Raw genomic sequence first — 6,628 nt, 5'->3', positions numbered from 1 at the left:
ACTGATTAACATTATCCTCGTTTTTCTCTATAAAAAGCAAAGGCAAGGCTTGTTTGTTCTGTACAATGTGCACTTGAAAACGACAGCTAAATTTGCTCTTTATTTTTGCTTAAGTTGATTAAAAATTGTTGATGTGCTAATCAGCTTGTTTTGCCTCCAGCACCAACCTAAGTAATTTAAGAATATGCAAAACTGAGGTCCTATTTGACATGTCATTACACTCATTAAAAACCAATACCACACATTTGCCCTAAAACTTTGACTTTAAAGTGTAGCAAAATAACACCTTGCAATTTTTTATAACTCACTCAACCAATTATATTCCAGATGCTGAATCCATTCATGTATTTTCTCCCATTTCTTGATACTATCAAACATCTGGCCCTAAAAGGATTTTCTGAAGGTCTCCTTCAGTACATTGCTCCAACATGGGGCAATGGTAGCTTTAAGAAAGCTAACATGATGTTCTGACAACAAGCCTCCTGTAGTGATGACTCAAACCTATCATTTGTTAAAAAAAATGTTTATGTTAAAAAAAAAAAAATTATCTGACTTGACACTAAAACCACAGTCTTGCATAAAATCCTGCTATTTATCTGTTAGCCTGTTAGCTTTAGCATCAGCCTGTTTCCGTTCTGTTTTGATATGAGTCATTCATAACTAACATTTTCTGCTTCTTGGACGGGACTTCCTTAAAAAAATAGGTTTTTAATTTCAATTAAACTTTCCTGGTTCCTGTGTGAACTAGCTTTACAGAATATTTTCATTTGTTTAGAATGTGTTTGGAACGTCAAAACAGGAGTTTTCTAATCCTACAGTACTGTCCTGGTAAGCACTGTCTTCACTAGTCTATTTGTAAAAAGCGATTTTTGCTATCACACTATGTTTACGTATTTTATTTCCAACATTTTCAAATAGTTTAATCACTTTAAAGCAGTAGGAGAACCTTGGAGTTAAGCATAACTTAAAAGAAATAATTCAATATCGTTTTTTGCTCAGGCGGGTACCTGGCATCGTCAGACTAATATTTTCACTGGGATCAGAGTACAGATGGGCACAGTTGTGCTCTGCTTTTGTGTCCTGTTATGATAGGGATTTGCTTCAGCATGTGCAAACCCTTCAGTTAGAATTTGAAAAGTTATCTGAAAAGCAGTTTTTATGCCTTCTTAAGCTGTCTCAGATTTCATGTGCCTATGTAAAAGCTATTTTTATAAAGTGAGCTCACTGGCAACAGCACATCAATAACATGGCAAAAGTTTATTTTCTTACTGACTTTTGTTTGAAGAAAAGAGGAAGGAGAGATTTGTGAACTTCCTGTTCTGTACAGCACTTTGGTGCAGTTTTATACTGCTTTTAAAGTGATATATAAATACATTTGGCATTGACATTGATAAAGGAAGAAAAGCTCTTTATTTATTGAATTTCTCACAAATGTCCAGATTGTTATTGCTATACAGTTGTTGCATATTTATAAGAAGTACTGCTGACTAGAATCCTGTCAGCTGACTGTCTCAGCCATCCCTCCGTCTCTTTATTCTGAGATGTGGAAGTTGAGTCTTGCACATTAGTTTGATGCAGTAAATATTAACCACATAATGAAGTTATAAATTTGCCACATAGCTGAGACTGACGTATGCATGCATTAATACAAACAGTTATGTCTTCACTAGGGACTCAAGTGTTACATTTGATGAAGGTAATTTTGATACTAACTTGCACAACTCCATGTCATCCTCTGACCTCAGATCTCACTGCAAGTTTCTGAATTTCTAAGCGCAGAGAGCAGAGTAAGTCCCAAAAATAACAAACAAATAGGGATCCTCGGGAGCTTCTCTGTCTTAATGTCAAAGGGCGGGAAAACCTTTGATCTTAGGCATAAATCCCAAAACATATTTTGCTATAACTATAATGCAATTTGTAGCACTACTTAATGTAGTTAAGGGACTAGATGGCATATAACGCCAGAAGACTAGGTTCATCTACTGGAGCTGTTGTCAGTAATCAATAAAACAATACAAAAGAATAACTGCTTTCAATATTATGCATTTTAAAGAAAAAAAATTTAATGAACACCACAAAACACGAACATACATGGAAACCAAAAAAATAAATAAATAAATACAATATATATACACAGTACTGCAGTAGATCTTCTATATAGATGTGCACAAAGAGTCCTAACTTTCCCCGCTGGTCAGCACATTGTCTGACTGACACACATTTAAAAGTCCATGTTTTAATTGTCCAGTTATTTGAGATGAAAAAATGTCCAAGAGCAATTTGTTTCCACCAGAGAAGGGATGAATAATTGATTGTGCGTCTAGGTAGTGAGATGGAGGGGGAAATGTTATGGACCATCAGACTCCTACCAGACCAGTAGGGAGTAAATTTCAGGTTCTCCTGGCTCCAGCCAGTTGTCAGAAGCTCGCCATCCTTTAACCCTACAAAGGGATCACCTGGCCTGTATTGAAATAAACAGGACCAGTAAATTACCAGCCTGCTAGTTAACTAGACTTGTTTCAGTTGTTATTATATACAGAAATAAATGCAATTATATCCACAATCTAATCTTTCAGACAAATTAAAGATATCAGCATTTATCTCATTATCTTAAACACATATTGAATTTAAGAAGCTACAATTGATGATCAAACAATTAGCATTGGCTACCACCATCAACAGGCCAACCAAACAAACATTTGTGTTCACTACTCACCAATTCCATATATAGTTCAGTGCATGACAACTTCATGGCTCCAAGCTCACTGGATGTTCAGATCTACATGATTTTTTATATTGTGAGTTTTAAAAGTGCATAATAAACAATGAGATAAACTAATTGTTTGGAAGAACAAACCTGTGGCTCCTTTGTCTCCAGCTCTCCCCCTCACACCACTCAAGATGCAGTGATTGGCTGAATGCACTGTGTGACTGACTGTCACTCTAACCAATGGAGCACCAAAGGCGGGATTAAGTGCAGTTTTTACCCTGGGTTACAAATTCATGCACCCAGAATAAGGTCTCATCTGTAAAAACTGAACCCCACAAAATGCTGCAGCATGTCTCCCTGGTGGTGCAACCGACTTAATTGCAAAAATAGATTGACAAGAGGCATTAGGAGTTGAGTTTAGTCAGTAACTCCAGTACTAATTGTTTAAAATCTTGCGGTTTGAAATGTTGGTTAGTCATATTTAACATAAAATAATAACAATAATAATAAAAAAACAATATTATAATAAAGACAATTAACCTGTTGCAGAATCTTAGTTGTAGCTGGCAGGACTGCTTGCAAAAACTGGAACAAGGTTTTAGATCATTAAATCACTATTATTGCCACATATTTCTCGCATAAACATTTATGGTGGTTTCTAATTTCAACTCTAATCTAAGAATGTCACAATCCAGGGTGTCAATAATTTAGTTTTTTCAGAGTCCCCTACGCCATCCCTACTTTATTTACTTGTCTCCTAAATTCCCTTTCTGTAAAATTGCACCAATGCAAATGTAGAAGAAAGGTTGCTGTTACTCACCTTAGGTGACATGTGTTTTGGCACTGTTGCAATCCAGACAAGACTGTAAAACCTCATGGTTCTGGCTCAGTTAAAGCGGAATCAACATTTTAGTCTTTCTCTGGAAAGGGACAAAATACTTTTCACACAGTGTCTAACTCGGTCATCTGTTTTATCTGACATGGCATATCTGCTACAAATCTTAGCTTCATGAAACTGACAACAATAATTGGAAAATGTCATCCAACACTTGTTTCTCACATTCTCGTTTTGATTTGGTTTAGAAAGATTTGAAGGGCTTGTGTTAAATCTGACCTCCAACATTTCAAAACTGAGAGAATGTGGGAAAAACTCAAATTCTAGTGACACTAGGCTTTTTGTCTGCCTGACTGACTGAGTTAGTGCTACGCCCAGGTTTCGTATGATTGCTCTACAAACTTTTGATTGAATACAAAGAAATAGAGCATGTAAAACTGAAAATGACAAAGATACGTTGTCAGGTCTGAGCTTGTTTTGGGCCTTTTTTGATGCTTATCAGTGGCTCTACATTTCAACAAATTATTCTGGGAAGCAGAGGGAGGGCATATCCTGCAGATCTGACTTTAGCTTGTATTGTTACCTTTTGTCAGTCTCTCCCTTCTCTTTCTTTCTCAGTTGTCAGTTAAATTTCATTAAAGGTGGAGGTGTAAAAAGAACTGAAATGATTGCAGCATGAACAACACGGTGAACATTTCACATGAAATTTAATGGCTTTGTATTTGTGCTCGTAATGTCGTTGTTTGCCATCGGGGTTTTGTGGAAAATCCATGAGATCAGAGTTTATGTGCTTACATGTGATTAAAAGAATCTGTATGGACAAGTTATATTCAGTTTTATAACTCCTCTGCATTTAAGGTGTAGCTTTGAAATCTGTTTGGAAAGTTTTGGTCAACTCAAAAGCAGATCGTCTTTAAATAATAGTAAACTCTAACAATGTGGCCTCAAAGTTACCAGTGATTTAATTGTTGACATGCTTTACTTTTTTTTTTTTTTGCTAAACTACAACACGTTTTACTTTCTCCACTCTTTTCTTTTTAACATATTCAACTTTTTGATTCATTGGTGTAGTAAAATAGAATCATTTCAGTTTTTTACCATAAAATAAAATGTGTAGATTCTAGTATCTCTTCCCAAATGTACAAAGAATTTAACAAGTCCTGGGTCCAGTTCCAGTGTTAGACCAGTTTAGATGCCAGAACTTTTATAACTCGTAAACATAAAAAAAAACTACCAGTTTAGTTTTCTACATTCAGAGAGCCAACATGGAGCCATGTCAATGAGTCGATTAAAATTCCTCTTCCAGACTTTGTTATATATCTTGAATTTTTGTAAATAGTTCCACCTCAGAAAAACAATTTATCTGCCAAAGTCACAAAATATGTCTTGCTATGGACAACATAGATAACATATCCCATAAAACCCCGAGTCAGATTTTCAAATGCTGTTTCAAACAACGGATTTTGTTTGGGAACGTTCTCTGCAAGGATAACCAGTATTTTTGTTTTCTGATCAAAGCTTAGATCATTTATGTTATACAACCATTTTGGCCAGGATGCATAAACCTCAGCATTTGACAGTGCTTATAAAGATGGATGCAAACTCAGTTTTATAAATACATCTATTAGAATAGCTCTTAGTGCATTAACCTACATTCACAAGATCATGTAGAATAAAGTACGCTGCCAGAAGGCAAGTTTTAATCATGGCTCTCACAGCAGTCTAGAGAGTTACTTTCCCACCTTTGTCTCCATGAACAGCAGTCCTCTGGGTGGTGTTTTTGCTGGAGCAAAGAGAAAGAACTGATGCTAAACAAGCACTGACCCAAGCTTAGCACTTGAACCACTTTGGTGGAAAAATAACAATACAAAAGAGATGGTTTGTTACTGACTCCAATTTGTTAAAATTGAAAATGTTGAGAAATTATCTTAGTATGACATCAATCAGTGTTAAATTTGAATTGCTATTGAATAAAGAACAAAACTACTGTTAGTTTTGTGTTGGCTTCTCTGTATTTCTGCTGAACTTGTTAAGCCTGGTGATCCACAGGGCTTCAGATGGAATTTGCTATGTAAGGGGCTCAGCTTTGATGGTTCTGTGGCAGAGGAATGATGGGAGTTCAAGACAAACAACCACAGTCAGGTAAGTTCTCATCAGCAGCTCTAATGTCCTTTCTTTACTTGCTCATATAATAGAAAACTAAAGAATTAATTTTCTCTGAATTGAATAATCTATTTTTAATAACCTAATTTGTTATAAAAACCAAATGTTCCAGTTGGAAAAATCCACCAGTACTTTAAGTTTGAGCTTTCTGTTCAGGTCAAACTTCCACTGGATGAATTAAATATTTAACTTTGGGTTTGGCAGTCTCATCAAAGTTGTTATTCTTTCTCCCAGAGATATGCAAGTGTGTATTTGTGTGTATTCTTGTGTAACAGTGTGAGAATATGCAAAGTCTAGCTGACAAAAGCTGTAACAGATGCACATTAGCCCTCGGCAGGCAGACCTCATTGGGTGTCAAGAGTTACTTCTGGCTCTGCAGGAATGAACACATCATCTGGATGGTTGTGTGATATGGTTACAGCCCCGTGGAGCCGAGAGGGGTGTCAGTGTCACACTTTAAACCCGGAATGTTCTCAAACCTGGATCTCATTAGGCCATGCCAATCCTGAACACATCCAGACGGCAGACACAGACCCCCTAATGGATCGGCACACACAGAGAAAAATATTCCATCAACGATCAAGTAAAACAGCCATGGAGTTGAAAATAGAAACTGCTGAATAAATGTTGGATATGGGCTCAAGTGTATGCTTTCAGAGGAAAAAAAGAGATTCCAATGAAAACAGATATAAATGCTTGCATGTAGGTCTTAACACACACTGAAGTAATCTCTGACTTCTCTTTTCTCCAAGGAGCTATCTAGTCTTATCACTCTAATTGGAGAAATAGGTGGCCATTTCCTGGGCTTCATGACTCATTGCTCTCCTCTGCATCTTTGAGAACACATCCAGCTGTTTCACAAAGCAAGACCAGATCATGCGTAGCCACTTTCCAGAATCGACTCCCGCTCACTCTCTTCT

The sequence above is a fragment of the Xiphophorus maculatus genome, chromosome 5 (assembly GCF_002775205.1).
Source record: "Xiphophorus maculatus strain JP 163 A chromosome 5, X_maculatus-5.0-male, whole genome shotgun sequence".
Taxonomy (NCBI): Eukaryota; Metazoa; Chordata; class Actinopteri; order Cyprinodontiformes; family Poeciliidae; genus Xiphophorus; species Xiphophorus maculatus.
This window is presented reverse-complemented; position numbering follows the sequence as displayed.